Source organism: Lepisosteus platostomus, chromosome 5, assembly GCF_059453375.1.
Source record: "Lepisosteus platostomus isolate fLepPlt1 chromosome 5, fLepPlt1.hap1, whole genome shotgun sequence".
Taxonomy (NCBI): domain Eukaryota; kingdom Metazoa; phylum Chordata; class Actinopteri; order Semionotiformes; family Lepisosteidae; genus Lepisosteus; species Lepisosteus platostomus.
Genome location: NC_142615.1, coordinates 44,092,903 through 44,109,994, shown reverse-complemented (window position 1 = coordinate 44,109,994; position 17,092 = coordinate 44,092,903). Strand labels below are relative to the sequence as shown.

Below are 17,092 nucleotides of genomic sequence, written 5' to 3'. Positions count from 1 at the left end.
CTTCAGCCTTTCACTCTTGCTTCCTTCCAATGAGGACGGAGCTGCGGGAGAAAGGGCGCTATAGAGGATCGCTGTGGAGAGCTGCTGCTGTGCATTGACATCTGAGCTCTGTGGAAAACGATCTCAATACAATTCTGAAAAACGCGACTCCCAGAACGCCAGCCGAACAAGTCTTGAAGTGGAAATCTAATAAGTAAATTGTTTCTTAAAATGTAGAGAGCTTTGCAAAAAATATATTGGTGCTTTAAGATAATATATTTCAAGGATGTAAATGTCGTGCTACAGTACCTGCTGAATTTTTTGAAAACAGTGCATCAACAAAGTACACTGTTTAGGTTACTTTAGAAGTCAATGTACCAAAAAAAGATATGCTGTCTGGGTCGTTAGAATTAGCTGAAAGTAACTGATTAGCTTTGAATAACAAATCTAGTGCTTCTTCTCTCGCTTTTTGATGTAATCTGCTTTCTCTTAGGGAAAGGGGAACTTTTAGAAGGGACAAAGCGCTGAGCTTTTTTACAGCGCAACGTCTTATAAAAACCCTGTACTGCTTGTAACAAATTGAGTCACTTTGCGAAGTGGCAGCAGGGCTTGCAATATTGAAATAAAGACTTTACTCAGGTGAGAACTCTCTCTTGTGGCTTTCTTGATAGTTCCATGACAATTTGGGGGCTCGTCCAGGATCAGAAACCTGAACGCGAACGGCTGCTGAAACTCCATCCGGACCCGGAAAATTTTAGCAAAATTGGACGAACCTCGGAGGATAAATTGTTTATCCTTCCAGAGACGCGTCTGGAGAATTGGCAGCTGTCTGACGCCAGTAAGTGATCCTTAAAAAATAATAGTTTTAGAAGCGAGCCACAGGGGTGTTCTCACGCGGGATTGATGAGTCTGGGACTCATATAAAGAACTTATCTTAACACAGACGTGTGGTTTTTGCTCTGCGGAGTAGTTGATGTGATAAGGTTCTAAGTAAGGCACTGATCGGTAAAAATGGGAAATTAAAATTCAAAGATGAAAATGGGACCGAGCAGTCCAGCAAAAGTACATGTACGACAAATTCAGAGAAACAATTATAGCCTGGGTTAGAGTAAAAAAAAATGTTTTATGTTCATGAACTGTAAAGCTAGGGTAATAGGTGTAAGGGAACTTGCACATAATTTATATATGATAATTAGGGGCCCATAACTATGAAGGATATTTGTAAGTGAATCAGAATGGACAGAGGAAAGTTGAATTAGGAAAAAGAAGTTTCCTGAAGAAGGGGAAACTTAGAAGAGAAGGAGAAGAAAGGAAAGAAAGTGAATTGGAAAACTTATGTAATGGAAAGAGGAATCGCAGAAATAATGGGAAGCTTCAAAAAAGACTAGTCTTGAAACTAAAGAACAGCAAGCTGCAGCTAAAGTCATGGCCATACCTTCTAAAAAGAAAAAGTCTCCACCGAAACTAGAAAGCGGTCCAGAGCCAAAGCCTTTTCTCTTGTTCGTGAAATGCCAATGTGCACTTTTACAGGTCCAGAAGGAACTCCAGCATATGTACATTGACATTGGTCTCCTAGTGAATTATTTGCATTAGTTAAGTCTTTTCCTAAATTGCCTGATGACCGTAAAGAATTTCGAAGAAAGGCAAGCCTTGTTCTTGATTGTCTTAAGCCTAATTACAGTGACATAACCTTGTTGCTAGATTATATTGTTCCTAAAGGTTTACAACGTCCTCTAAAAAGGAGGAGGCAGATTGGCGGATACATGACCCAAATGATGAAGAAGTATCCATCTAAATTAAACCACACAGACATGGAGAGGAAAAGTTAGGCGGCCGCTTCTAAAAAGAGATAAGGACTCCTCTTTTCTAAAAAGTCCCTTGTCCTCTCCACGTTGCTGTGGTGCTGAAGCGAGTACAACAGAAAAATGAGTTAATGGTGTATGTGCTTTTAGATGCCTGTTTTGTGAAGGTGGGGTAGAAAAAGAGGGATTGCTGAAGGAATAGCGTCTCGCCCTGCCCATGCGAAACAATCCAGGTGTTGCATCCTGGTACACAACTGCAGTACGGCTGAAGGTAGTAACTAGAACTGTACTCGCAGAAGAGCCGAAAATGGTAACTCGATTCAACTGTGTGTTTAAAGCCAGGATTTGGAACCTGGTCCGTGTTCCCGAATTGTGATAGTTCATCAGTTTGTCTCGACTGGGGGGTTCCGCGGGGCGCGTGGGAGACGTGAAAATGGTTTGGTGTGAAGAAAAAAAAGAGTTTGATTAATCCAAAGTGAAACTTAAAAGAAATATGTCAGACGGAATTTAGGCTGAACAGGAATGTAGAAAAGTGTATGAACATTTGGATAAAAATAAACAATATTTAGAGGAATATTTGAGAATTCAACAGAATATCATAGATGAGACGCAAAAATCTCTGAAGGAAAAGCTAAAAGCAATGGCTGAACGAAACAAAATTATATATGCAGAAAAAGAAACAGCAAAAGAAGAAATAGAACGCCTTAAGAGAGAATCTAGGAGAAGGGTGGGAATTAGTGTGGAGATTTTTGAAAGAGCATTACCCACCGAAAACTGATTAGAGAAAAGTAACAGCATGTCAGCAGAAGGAAGGATGTTTCAGATTTTACAGAAAGGTTTATAGCTTTATGGATAGTATACTCGGGGTTAGCCCGTTAGACTGAGCTCATTCTCACTCCCTGTGCTGAAAACAGAATTATCTCTTCCCCGAACATCGTCTACAGCTGCTAGATATTGCTCTGTGTCCTACTGCTCCAGCAATTCCTTTGACCAAAGACAGATCACTTGTGCGCTTTTAAACTTTTTGCTGCTACAGGCTCTTTGATGGCTCATGCTGATCGTCCTGTGGATCCAAAAGAAAATATTAAAGCTGATACTGATTTTTTCGATTGTAATTTGCATCTAGCTGCAACGTCCCTGGAAAAGATAATTTATTAGTTGCGTGCAATTGGAATCTTTTACTTTACGTATGGTAGTGGAAATAGTTTTAAAAATGTTTTCTAAAGAAGATTGTATTGCCAGGACCTGCCTTTAGCGCTCAGTAGCGATGACGCTGTTGATATAGATGGAGAAGAAATGTAAGATTAATTGATGATCTAAGCTAAAATAGCCCTAACACGCCTCCTGTAACAGTGTTTGTATTCATAGCAAGTAATATTTTTTTTCAAACCCGAACGTTGCTTTTGCATTAAGTGTTATGTAACCATTAGCGGTTTTGGTAGCTTCTGAAGAGCGCACTTTTCCAAACTGAAGCCTATAAGAACATTATTCAAGATGCACCATGGCCCAGAACGTGCATCGGGACAAGGATTAACATCAATTGAAAGTACTCCCAAATAAAAGACTTGACGGAAAAATTGAAAGAGTAGGCAAGTATTAAAACAAAACCATAACTTTTCGACTTCCAGTCACTTTCCTGGTTCAGGCTATGTAAAATAACATAATCAGTGGAGTCATGCCGAGGTTGTGAGTTCAAGCCTCACCTGGAGCAGCCTGGTTTTCTGTCTTGACAGGTAAACAGTGTTTTGTGTTATTTGCTAAATGGAGAGAGGATTCTGTGTTAATTGTGCTCCTCCTGGGAGAGGTCAAGATGAGAAGTTCATGAGGCTGGTGGTAAATATCCTGTCCAGGAATATCGGGGCTGTAGGGGGTCAGATCTATAGATGTAGTAAACACATCAGTGGAGACGGTGTGTCTGCTCTCTGTGAGAGAGCCGGGCGGAAAGAAGAATCTGTGGTCTGGGAAGAAGAGACCCTCGTTGGAAGAGCGGCGCTCCTCACAGGAGAGAATGAAAAAAATCTTTTTCAGGGACGCTGATTGTTCTCTTTGGGGGAATTAAAAGCACTTGCGGCCAGTGACCTCGTGGCGCAATGGTAGCGCGTCTGACTCCAGATCAGAAGGTTGCGTGTTCAAATCAGGTTGAGGTCAGCTGATGTGTTAGCAAATGCTGTGCTGTGCCGAACCCGGAAACTACCCCATGCAGTTGAGTTTTATCTGTACACCACTTAGGTAATCTGAATGAAATAACAGAGCAGGACAGAACACCCAGTCAGGAGCTTATGCAGCGAATCATCTTTAACACGACAAGAGAAAAGGCACCCTGCACAAAAAGCGTGATTTAAATCACACAACCCCGGTAGAAGTCGAATCGACAATCTTATAAACCGAAATCAGACGCGTTATCCATTAAACCACTAGCCCGTCACGTAAATGAATTGCACCATGGTGAGTTCTGCGCCGCTACTAGTAATACCCCACCCCCATCTTAAATTTTAAGTGAGAAACTTATTTTCTACATTTTTGTCAGTTTTAAAACTAGGAGTATACGGCACTCTGCACAGTGTACGAAGTAAATTGCTTTCGCAGTAATTAATTTATTTATTATATTTATTAATAAAATAATAATATAAATTTACTTCGTACACTATGCAGAGTGCCGTATACTCCTAGTTGCGGCACACACGACATATACAGTAAAAAGCCTCAGGCACTGTGTTAGATGTGTTTTCGACGTTATATATGCGTTTATTAATATCGTCGATTTTACGGTTGCAATTCGACATTGATTATACGTCGCGGCGACGTATATATACGTATAGCTGTATTTTCGCCGTGAATATACGTATATTTGACGAATCACTGCCCACTGGGAATAGGTTTATTCCATGCTGAAAAGAGAAGAGAGAAATCATAACGTTTCAGCTGTGAAACCTTCTTCAGGTTTGTTTTCTCTCTTCTCTTTTCAGCATGCAATAAACCTACAGTATTACTTGTTCCTTTGCAGATACGAATGCTGACGTAGCTACATACCTGAATATATTAAACGTTTCATCTATATGATCAACATAATGTTCTCCTGAATAACTACTCGAAAGAAGCCGCAGCTCAGGTGTTCGTGGATTTAAAGTCCAGACTGCGAACCGCCAGCTGACACAGGTCTTTTACAGAACCGTTTTGATTTTCTCTACTTTGTCCCCGTAACGTCATTGTCCTGCTCGCAGCCGAGTCTGACACACGGTACCGTCTGGTTTCTGTCGCTTGGCGGGTCTGTGTGGGTTCTAATGCCCCAGTATTATGACGGGGACACTGGACTGTAAACAGGTGCCGTCCTTTGGCTGAGACGTAAAACCGAGGTCCTGACTCTGTAGTCATTAAAAATCCCAGGCCGTCTCTCGAAAGAGTAGGGTAGTAGTGTAATCCCGGCATCCTGGCCAAATTTCCCATTGACCCTTACCAGTCATGGCCTCCTAATAATCCCCATCTCTGAACTGGCTTCATCACTCTGCTCTCCTCCCCACTAATAGCTGATGTGTGGTGAGCGTTATGGCTGCCATTGCATCATCCAGGTGGGGCTGCACATTGGTGGAGGGGAGTCCCCATTACCTGTAAAGCGCTTTGAGTGGAGTGTCCAGAAAAGCGCTATATACATTTATTATTATTATTATTATTATTATTATGTAAAATGCAATAAAAATATCATGTTTGATAAATGTAAAAACTGATAAAGCTAATGCTTTTTTCAGGGCTATATCTACTTTAAAAAAAAAAGAGAAGTCTGTCGCGATTGTGAAAATTGGAGAACATGCACCAGTGGGTGCCTTCACATCTCCAGCTTCAGTCTCGCCTGTAGCTGCAAGAAGGTTAAAAGCGCACAAGTGATCTGTCTGGCGATAAACCTTTCCTCGATCCTTTGCGGACTTGTAAAACTGTTCATGATCAGAATAAAAAACGCTCACGCTAATACACAAGCACCCGTGTCTCGCCAAAGCTGACAAATAAACAGACGGAAAAGCCGCACTGCACGTGTGAACAGGGGAATGAGCGAGCGAGCGGGGATAGGGCGCCTCCTGCGCTTAAAAGCTTACAGCACCTGGTATTCCCAGGCGGTCTCCCATCCAAGTACTAACCAGGCCCATCCCTGTTTAGCTTCCGAGATCAGACGAGATCAGGCGTGCTCAAGGGGGTGTGGCCGTAAGCGAGAGCAAGGCTCGCTGGCACCCTTCTTATAGAGAGGACAGCTCCGTCACCTCTTTTACGACGCTGCTTTTTTTCCCTTGCGTTTTTCTCTTCTTCCCACGTTCTCTCTCTTCACTGCCTTCGTCCCCGCTCTATTTCACTTCAGCCTTTCACTCTTGCTTCCTTCCAATGAGGACGGAGCTGCGGGAGAAAGGGCGCTATAGAGGATCGCTGTGGAGAGCTGCTGCTGTGCTTTGACATCTGAGCTCTGTGGAAAACGATCTCAATACAATTCTGAAAAACGCGACTCCCCGAACGCCAGCCGAAGAAGTCTCCACAGCTGAAGCGCTGTGTTTCTTTTCACCTGGCGATAAACCTTTCCTTGATCCTTTGCGGTGTAGCGGCGAGGCTTATTAATAAGAAAGAATTAAGGGTTCTGAGCCTTCCCAAATGAGGCCCCATTTCTCTGTTCATCTCTGTGGTGCAGCCACAGAGAGACTATTCATGCAGGGTGATTTAAGATGTTTTCTCCTGATAAGGACAGCTCCCAAAGGGGGATGCACTTAGCTAAGCCTGGCTATCATGATCAATGGTCATCCATTGGTGCCTATCTGTCTAGGGAGTGCCAGTTGGACATCTGGACTGCATTACTAAGTGTCAGGAGTAAGAGACTCATATCTCACCTTGATCAACCAATCAGGGACTGGTAGGGCCGAGTAACCCACGTGGGACTCTGATGCCCATGGAACTTTCAGCCAATCAATGAGCTGAAGTTCCTCCAGGTAAAAACAGGCAACACAGAGAGCCTGAGAGATTCAGTAAGATTCAGTAATATTCTGGAGAGGATTCTGTGGACTGTTCTAAAGGGAATTCAAAGGAGAATTCCAGGGCAGGACGGCCCAGGAGCAGAAGGCTCCCAAGGGCAGAACATTCTTGCAGTGCTCCTCCTAACCATCCTGAGACTCAGCCCGGACAAACACGGAACGGCCAATGTGTCCGAGTGCCAGAACTTTCCTTTGTTCTAAGAGTCTAGAGCGGAGGTTGCCAGGGAGTAACCAGAGGATTCACCTGAGGTTAGCATCAGCAGCAGGCCTCGTGAACAGGTCGGAACTGTGGACAGCTGAATCACTATTCAGAACTAGCTCTTCATCAGGAACGAACTAGTCCTCTTCCTGACTTGCTGGGACCCACAGTCATCTTCTCTCCTGTGCACAAACTTTGCTAGTTAAAGCCAACAGTGAGCATCTGCAGCGCACCGTCGCAAGCCGCACACCACAGCCTGGCACGGAGCCAGAGAGCGCGGATTGGACAGCAACAAGCCTGCAACTGTTTCTTTGTGCCCGCAGGAGATCTGAATCCCCAGAGATTGGATGAGTATTCAACTTCAATGCATTACAGCTCGAGAATTCAATTGTTATCCCAACCAGTTGATATCAATTTAATTCCTAAGAGTTATGTACTTGTTTCGAGTATCTAATGTAGGAGTTATAACCAAGTTCATTTATGAAACGGTCTAAATGAATGATATACTGAACGTATGTCCTCTTGATATGTGTAACACTTTGTAACTGACTGAATATATACCTTTTGTATTCTGATAACCCTCTCGATAAGATCTGTTAGTTTTATATGCATATTCTATGTATTAATAAATGTATCCTCGTGTATTAGTACCTGTGTGTGCGCGTTGTTTGAGTTATGTCGCATGGTTGGACTCTAAAGCCATCAAAAGAATCAACTTTGTGATTTACTGCTACAATTAATAATTGTCTCAGTAAATGCCCGAACCCTACAGAACTGGTGCCTTCAGAGAGCCACTATGATTACATATTTGGCGTCCCTGAGCCGGTTTTCCTACAGCGGACTTGTAAAACTGTTCATGATCAGAATAAAAACCGCTCACGCTAATATACAAGCGCCCGTGTCTCACCAAACCTGACAAATAAACAGACGGACAAGCCGCACTGCACGTGTGAACAGGGGAATGAGCGAGCGAGCGGAGATAGGGCGCCTCCTGCGCTTAAAAGCTTACAGCACCTGGTATTCCCAGGTGGTCTTCCATCCAAGTATGAACCAGGCCCATCCCTGTTTAGCTTCCGAGATCAGACAAGATCAGGCGTGCTCAAGGGGGTGTGGCCATAAGCAAGAGCAAGCCTCGCTGGCACCCTTCTTATAGAGAGGACAGCTCCGTCACCTCTTTTACGACGCTGCTTTTTTTCCCTTGCGTTTTTCTCTTCTTCCCACGTTCTCTCTCTTCACTGCCTTCGTCCCCGCTCTATTTCACTTCAGCCTTTCACTCTTGCTTCCTTCCAATGAGGACGGAGCTGCGGGAGAAAGGGCGCTATAGAGGATCGCTGTGGAGAGCTGCTGCTGTGCATTGACATCTGAGCTCTGTGGAAAACGATCTCAATACAATTCTGAAAAACGCGACTCCCAGAACGCCAGCCGAACAAGTCTTGAAGTGGAAATCTAATAAGTAAATTGTTTCTTAAAATGTAGAGAGCTTTGCAAAAAATATATTGGTGCTTTAAGATAATATATTTCAAGGATGTAAATGTCGTGCTACAGTACCTGCTGAATTTTTTGAAAACAGTGCATCAACAAAGTACACTGTTTAGGTTACTTTAGAAGTCAATGTACCAAAAAAAGATATGCTGTCTGGGTCGTTAGAATTAGCTGAAAGTAACTGATTAGCTTTGAATAACAAATCTAGTGCTTCTTCTCTCGCTTTTTGATGTAATCTGCTTTCTCTTAGGGAAAGGGGAACTTTTAGAAGGGACAAAGCGCTGAGCTTTTTTACAGCGCAACGTCTTATAAAAACCCTGTACTGCTTGTAACAAATTGAGTCACTTTGCGAAGTGGCAGCAGGGCTTGCAATATTGAAATAAAGACTTTACTCAGGTGAGAACTCTCTCTTGTGGCTTTCTTGATAGTTCCATGACAATTTGGGGGCTCGTCCAGGATCAGAAACCTGAACGCGAACGGCTGCTGAAACTCCATCCGGACCCGGAAAATTTTAGCAAAATTGGACGAACCTCGGAGGATAAATTGTTTATCCTTCCAGAGACGCGTCTGGAGAATTGGCAGCTGTCTGACGCCAGTAAGTGATCCTTAAAAAATAATAGTTTTAGAAGCGAGCCACAGGGGTGTTCTCACGCGGGATTGATGAGTCTGGGACTCATATAAAGAACTTATCTTAACACAGACGTGTGGTTTTTGCTCTGCGGAGTAGTTGATGTGATAAGGTTCTAAGTAAGGCACTGATCGGTAAAAATGGGAAATTAAAATTCAAAGATGAAAATGGGACCGAGCAGTCCAGCAAAAGTACATGTACGACAAATTCAGAGAAACAATTATAGCCTGGGTTAGAGTAAAAAAAAATGTTTTATGTTCATGAACTGTAAAGCTAGGGTAATAGGTGTAAGGGAACTTGCACATAATTTATATATGATAATTAGGGGCCCATAACTATGAAGGATATTTGTAAGTGAATCAGAATGGACAGAGGAAAGTTGAATTAGGAAAAAGAAGTTTCCTGAAGAAGGGGAAACTTAGAAGAGAAGGAGAAGAAAGGAAAGAAAGTGAATTGGAAAACTTATGTAATGGAAAGAGGAATCGCAGAAATAATGGGAAGCTTCAAAAAAGACTAGTCTTGAAACTAAAGAACAGCAAGCTGCAGCTAAAGTCATGGCCATACCTTCTAAAAAGAAAAAGTCTCCACCGAAACTAGAAAGCGGTCCAGAGCCAAAGCCTTTTCTCTTGTTCGTGAAATGCCAATGTGCACTTTTACAGGTCCAGAAGGAACTCCAGCATATGTACATTGACATTGGTCTCCTAGTGAATTATTTGCATTAGTTAAGTCTTTTCCTAAATTGCCTGATGACCGTAAAGAATTTCGAAGAAAGGCAAGCCTTGTTCTTGATTGTCTTAAGCCTAATTACAGTGACATAACCTTGTTGCTAGATTATATTGTTCCTAAAGGTTTACAACGTCCTCTAAAAAGGAGGAGGCAGATTGGCGGATACATGACCCAAATGATGAAGAAGTATCCATCTAAATTAAACCACACAGACATGGAGAGGAAAAGTTAGGCGGCCGCTTCTAAAAAGAGATAAGGACTCCTCTTTTCTAAAAAGTCCCTTGTCCTCTCCACGTTGCTGTGGTGCTGAAGCGAGTACAACAGAAAAATGAGTTAATGGTGTATGTGCTTTTAGATGCCTGTTTTGTGAAGGTGGGGTAGAAAAAGAGGGATTGCTGAAGGAATAGCGTCTCGCCCTGCCCATGCGAAACAATCCAGGTGTTGCATCCTGGTACACAACTGCAGTACGGCTGAAGGTAGTAACTAGAACTGTACTCGCAGAAGAGCCGAAAATGGTAACTCGATTCAACTGTGTGTTTAAAGCCAGGATTTGGAACCTGGTCCGTGTTCCTGAATTGTGATAGTTCATCAGTTTGTCTGGACTGGGGGGTTCCGCGGGGCGCGTGGGAGACGTGAAAATGGTTTGGTGTGAAGAAAAAAAAAAGTTTGATTAATCCAAAGTGAAACTTAAAAGAAATATGTCAGACGGAATTTAGGCTGAACAGGAATGTAGAAAAGTGTATGAACATTTGGATAAAAATAAACAATATTTAGAGGAATATTTGAGAATTCAACAGAATATCATAGATGAGACGCAAAAATCTCTGAAGGAAAAGCTAAAAGCAATGGCTGAACGAAATGAAGTTATATATGCAGAAAAAGAAACAGCAAAAGAAGAAATAGAAGAGAGAATCTAGGAGAAGGGTGGGAATTAGTGTGGAGATTTTTGAAAGAGCATTACCCACCGAAAACTGATTAGAGAAAAGTAACAGCATGTCAGCAGAAGGAAGGATGTTTCAGATTTTACAGAAAGGTTTATAGCTTTATGGATAGTATACTTGGGGTTAGCCGATGAGAAGGAAGTGAATGAAGATACTTCCACAGTAATAAAACAAATTTACTTGAGTGGGTTAAAACCTGATGTTGCCAAGAATGTACAACTATGCTTTCATGATATTACGGACAGCGGAGACAGATTTGATTTAATAACTCGCGAAGCATGCATGCAGAAGTGCGAGCGCTGCACATGGGAGGTAAAAAGACTCCCAAGGAGGAGAAAAGGGAGCCGCCAGTTTGTCGAAATTATTGTGCGACTTTAATGTTATACCGAGATATAAAACCCCAAAGACAAAACTACTAATAAGCTGGTGTGCAGTTACTAAAAAAAAGGTGATTTTTCGAGAAATTGTAAGAAAGAGGCTTGATTTCACAATTAAAGAACATGTCAGAAGCTGAAACGAGAGCCGTGCGTGAACTAACAGTTTTAATCTAGTAGACCCCTCTGTAGCCTTCCTAAATTTATCTCAGGATTTAAAAAAAAGTGAAATAATCTTACAGTGTGCAGTAACTGGGGGACACAGGAGCACAGCTGTCCTGTTTTTAGACTAAAACAGCATAAAGATGTGATATAAAGTTTTCTAACGGGTAACAGGAGGCTACAGGAGAAGGGGTGCAAGGGTTGTGTTTAAAGCAAATATAAGCTGTCACAGTCTGCTTGGGAAAAGATGTACAGTTTCAACTATTGATGTGGGTGGGGGACACCCCAGACCTATTTTAGGCCCAGACTGCAGCATTTTATAAGGAATTACTGCATGAAATAGCATTTATGTAAACTAACTCAATAGAGTTATGTGATATTGTGATTGTTTTACCTAATGAGGGAATCCATAAGGCCGGGCTACTCCAAGTATTAGATCTTCAGATGGGAAAAAAGGGGTATAAAACCAACTACATGATAAAGCCAGGGTGAATGCCTTCTCAGAACGAGCTTGTCCAGTGACGTATTGGTTTAAGGGGGGTAGTGCAGTCTAAAGACAAAATTGCCTTGACCCCTGCAGCAGAAACCGTTTTTGATGTTTTGAAACAAGCTTTCTTGCAGACACTGGCCCTGGACTGTATTCCCTCAGACTGATCATCTGTATGTAATCTGTCTGTAAGTGAAAGAAATGGGTTGTGAGCCGTTGTGCTGGTGCAGGAGCATGGAGATAGGCATAGTCTGGTGGGTTATTATTATTCAGGACCCCTTGATGCGGTGGCCAAGGGGCCGTGTTTATGTGTTGTGCAGGCTACCTGCCTGGCTGTATAAACTGTGAATAATCTGGTGTAGAACTAGCAGACCGAATGAAAAGATTTAATTGAAACTTGTAAATATGCTAAATGGAAAATTGTAGCAATTTATATAGACTGTATATATACATTTGGTGTATGCCACAAGTTTGGATGGCAGTGAAGGAATAGGGATTTCCCCAACATGGAAGGGACTCCAGTCAAGAATGCTGGGTTTGTCTCTGAACTGTTAGAAGCTTTGCAGCTACTGACTGAAGTAGCTGTGGTAAAGTGTAAATCACATAATAAAGAAATGTTTCCAGTAACTCGAGGGAACAACTTTGCAGATGTAGCTGTCAGGTGCACAGTCCTGGTAGAACAGGAGTCTGAGACCCCTGTGAGACCTCTGTTGGTGAAAAGGGGACAGCTACAGGATATTCAGGCTGAGGCCTCTAAAGCAGAGAAAAGGACATGGTTAGAAAAGAGTGTGGTGCTGCCAGCACACTGGACGCTCTGCATGCCCTCACAGCCTAATGCCCTTTGTAGCTCGACTATCTGTCGGACACCTGGGTGTGAGTCAAATGGTGTGCTGGTTACCCAAACCTGGGTGGGGACTGTGTTTGAAGCAGTAGCCACTTATGTGGTATCTCAATGTGATGCTTATCAAAGGAACTCAACTACAGTTCAGGTGCAGGTGCTACAGCTCAAAAGGCCTGCTCCTGAGAAACCTTTATGCAGTAGCAAATGTTTACAACCTTGGCTCTTATAATCTGTTTTCCCAGTGGGTTGCTGTCACTGCCTCTGTGTCTACCAAACACTTGATGATGGAGATAAGCCCTTGGTGGGCACTGCCCTACTGCATGTATTATGATCAAGGGACAGGCTGTGGCTGGATTATTCGGGGTGAGATGGACTGAGATCACCCTCAGTCTGCTGGAACAGTGGAATGAAGGAACAGAAAAGATTGACTAGACATCAGACTGAAGGAACACCATGGGATGCGGGTTGGATCAAACAGAACTGTGTAATAGAGCCTGTTTGATATCATCACAGGCCAATCAACGAAACTTCCTGGAGGGATGAATTTGGCTAATGGATTGTTGAATTTGCTAATTCTCTATTGTAGTATTGTAGGTTGTTAATTGAAGTGGTGCACGGGGCTGGTGAACAGATGCTGGACACTTGGAGACCTCCAGTAGAGGGAAGACACGACCTGATACCTGGCGAGTGGGTGTGGGTGAGGAAGATATACCCTGCCAGATGTTGCAACACTGCTGGGAAGGACCATATCAAGTGCAACTGACTACCGACTCTGCCATCTGAGTGACAGGATGAGATCGCTGGATCTACGCATTGCACTGACACCGAACCACTGCACCAGAGACTGAGTGAACATTATTATATTGTCACTGTTTCTGTGTTTGTTGAGCTTCCTGAGGGGGGGGTGACAGTGTACCTGTTAAGTGTAAGGAGTTTTACTTTTATAAATGGGGATATGGAATCAATACTTTATCAGTCAGCCACAAATAATAATCAGAGCTCCTGTTGGGATTGTATTGCTATAAAAGATGCTCATGGGAGTAATCCCCTTTGGTAGAGGTGATTATTTAGGTTTATTGGCATGGGTAAATAGCCCTGCTTTTAGTCTGAGTGTAACTCAGATGTATTAGAATGGAAATAACTGTATGCTCCTCGCTATAATCACAGTTTTAGGCCATTCTCTATTAGGGTGATAGACAGCTGTTTAGGTGAGCAAAGACTAAACAGTACTTGTATTCTAGACAATTATTAGCAAATTCATGATTTAGCAAAGCACATCTATGATGAAGAAAAATATATATCATAATTATAATCCAGATGATTGGGGCATTGGTGCATGGCTACAGTCTGTGCTAGGAACCTGGAGAGGGTCTCTGGTTCAATACATATTTGTGTGTCTGGTATTATTCGTTATAATCATACTGTTAATATCCTGCTTGAAAAACATGTGGACTAAAGCTGCTGCTTCTGTGCTAATTGTATGCCCTGAAGGGATCATGAAGGTCAAAAAATGATTTCATGGGAAAGGTTCTCTTTAGTGGCAGAACCTGATGGGTAAAACAATATAGTTTTAAGGGGGGAGTGATTCCCCTAGATGCACATTATTATTATGATTTGTTTGTTCATAATAAGATGTTTTGCAGGAACGGGCCAATGAGAAACTTTACAACTTCAGCTAGAATTGTTCTGCAAAATGGCACAGCTGAGGCAGTGGAACAATGTGTAGATTTTTCTAAGAGTTATTACTTCAGGAAATAGAAGTGGTGTTGACTCAGGTGGAGGGGGCCGTACCAAGGCTGCTGACCACTGCGACTGCTGTGAAAGTCACGGAAAGGGTGCCCTGAATTCATGCTTCCCACTGTAAAAAGGTCACAAACGAACTGAGCAAAGTGCAGGAGTGATGTCTCCACAGGGATAGATGGGGATCACATGCTTGGGACTGATGTGCCCAGCCTTTTTCCTTTTTATGTGGAAGCCTGTCACCACCCAGAAAGAGGAAGAATCTAAAGGCGAAGCCTCTTTGTATACAAATTGGCTGAATGAAACTGATAATGAGGGGGATATGAGTAATTTGTGGTATAAACTTATAAATCATACTGTAAAGTTAAATAAATTTAATGCATCTTGTTATGTATGTGCTTTAATGCCTCATTCTACAGCCTCACCCATTTCTCTCCTGGTTAGAATCACTGTTTGGGCCAGGGGGAATGTTTTTCTTTAAGTTACTAACACCGATTATAGTAGCTGTGATACTTGTCTTCCTGTTTTTGTGTTGCTGTACGACATATATTATTCCAATGCTTTGAAATATGGTAATGAATATGTTTGCGCATCAGTATGTTCTGATAAGAACGCAAGATTCTGAAGTATGGGAGCCTCCTGGGAGTCCATATTGTAACGCCCTCGCCTGGTGGTGAGGAGGAAGCGCCCCTAGGCGCTTGAAGTACCACTGGGCATGCTGGGAGTGGTAGCCGGGGAGAGTCTGAGGGTCAGCATGATGACCAGCGGCTGACCCTACCTGTGTAAATAATGTCCTAGTAATTCTAGTGCCCTGTGTAGTCCTGTAAAAGTATAGTGTGTTGTTAGGTAATTACCACCCTAAATAAGTGTACGTGTTCCGTCAGTCTCCTCATGTGTGTGTAGATCCTGTGTTTGGTTTTGTGTGGTTGTAAATGAATAAAGCTAATGCTTGTTTGTTAATCACGTCTCCACTCGTCCTTGTTCTGAAAAGAACCTGCAAACGCTACATTGGTGTCAGAAGCGGGCAGAATGGACAACTTGTGGCAGACACTACCTGATTCTGTTAAGTGCCGGCTGATGCTGGAAGAAACAGAACCCATCGGCAGCGCACATAGGGAGCCTGAGCAACTCCTGGGTGCGACAGGTGGCCACAGCCCTTACCAGGGCTATTCAATAGTGGTTTTGCCGGTAGAATTGGGGCGACTGGCCGCTACTCCTGGTCAGCGGGCACCCCAGATAGAGGATACTCTACCTGCCGGAGCCGATCAGCGATTCCCACACCCATCGGCGCGGGTGCGACCAGGTCGCTACAATGGGGAAGCGCTGTGGGAAATCTACGAGACGCAGTTCCAGCTCGCGCCCCGGACGAATGGCTGCGCCGGGCGGAGATGGAAGGAGTGGCCTGCCAGGTGCTCCTGGACGTCCCGGAGGAGGACAGAGGCGAATACACGGCGCTGGCGGCGGCTCTGCAGCTGCGTTTCGTGTAGAGGAGGCGCCGGACTTGATGCGGGAGAGGCTGGCCCTGCGGCGGCGCCAACCAGGAGAGCGACTGGGCCCGGTTGCCGCTGATGTCGCGTTCCTTGCCCGCGGAGGATACCCAACTTTCCCCCTGGAGGCGCAGCGGGAGATGGCTCTCCAGGTTTTTCTCAAGGCCCTCTCACCCGAGGAGCTGCCGCGCCACGTGCGGAGGAATCCAGCGAGGGGGAAGAGGAGCCAGCCCGGGCAGCGACCCCCGCGGAACAGCCCCGCACGCTGATTTGCAACCGCTGCGGGAAGAGAGGACACCGAGCCCGGTTCTGCCGGGCACCCGAACCTCGCACTCCTCGATCGGCGTAGGGAAACGGGAATGGGGCGACTCAGCGTGGGGAAGGCCGCCCCTCGAACACCTCAACCCCCGCTCCGGAGAGCGCTGTTAAGACCGGCGCCCCTCACACCACCGTGGGGCGAGTCGGCTGTAGCCGGGGCCTGTACCTCCACTGCAAAATCGAGGACCAACCCTGCCTGGCCCTACTCAACACCGGTTCATCGGTAACCCTACTCCGGCCGGGCGTCTTCCCCGACACCGAGGGCACCAACCCCCCAGGATGGGAGGCCTCCAGCCTGCGGCTTAGGACCGTGACGGGACAGCTCGCTGCAGTCCGGGGGAAACAGGTGCTTGCCTTCCGTCTAGATGCAGCGACGGTGCGCCACCCCTGCTACCTCGCACCCATCCAGGAGGACTGCATTCTGGGGCTGGACGTACTGCAGCGAGTGGGGGCCAGTTTGGACTTGAGTTGGTGTGGCAGGGGGAGCGACTTCACCTGGTGGAGGGCAGGCCCGGCGAAGGCCGAGGGACGCGGGCTTGCCGGAGCCGGGAGAAAAAGAGGCAGTCGCCGGGGCAGACCAGGCCTGTGAGCCGGGGAGCGAGCGTGTTGGATCCTGCTCCCGAGTCAGACAAGGCGGCGGCGGCGGGAGCCGAGCGTTGCGTGGAAGCGAGGCGCGCCGTTGAGGATCTCTACCAGCGGAGCTGCGAGGGCCTCGATCAGGACCAGCGGCAGCGGCTCCAGGCGCTACTCGCCCAGAACGAGGATCTCTTTGCGGCGATAGATGAGGACTGCACCCGCACTGCCCTGGTCCAACACGAGATCAACACCGGCGACGCTCGGCCCATCCGCATCCCACCGGGACGCATGGTTCACGCCAAGCGGACTGCTGCCGAGGAAAAGATCCGGGAGATGGCCGCAGCGGGGAT

The 17,092-nt window shown here is 45.0% G+C and overlaps 2 non-coding genes and 1 pseudogene across 2 annotated transcripts; 1 reads left to right on the top strand and 2 right to left on the bottom strand.

Moving 5' to 3' along the window:
• Positions 1-3,857: 3,857 nt before the first annotated feature.
• On the top strand, positions 3,858-3,929 carry trnaw-cca (transfer RNA tryptophan (anticodon CCA)). Its single transcript has one exon. It is a non-coding gene; the product is annotated as a tRNA-Trp (tRNA).
• Positions 3,930-5,859: 1,930 nt separating this feature from the next.
• On the bottom strand, positions 5,860-5,978 carry LOC148666956 (5S ribosomal RNA). The gene has a single exon (XR_015937343.1). It is a non-coding gene; the product is annotated as a 5S ribosomal RNA (ribosomal RNA).
• Positions 5,979-7,982: 2,004 nt separating this feature from the next.
• LOC148666955 (5S ribosomal RNA) lies at positions 7,983-8,101 on the bottom strand (annotated as a pseudogene).
• Positions 8,102-17,092: the final 8,991 nt, after the last annotated feature.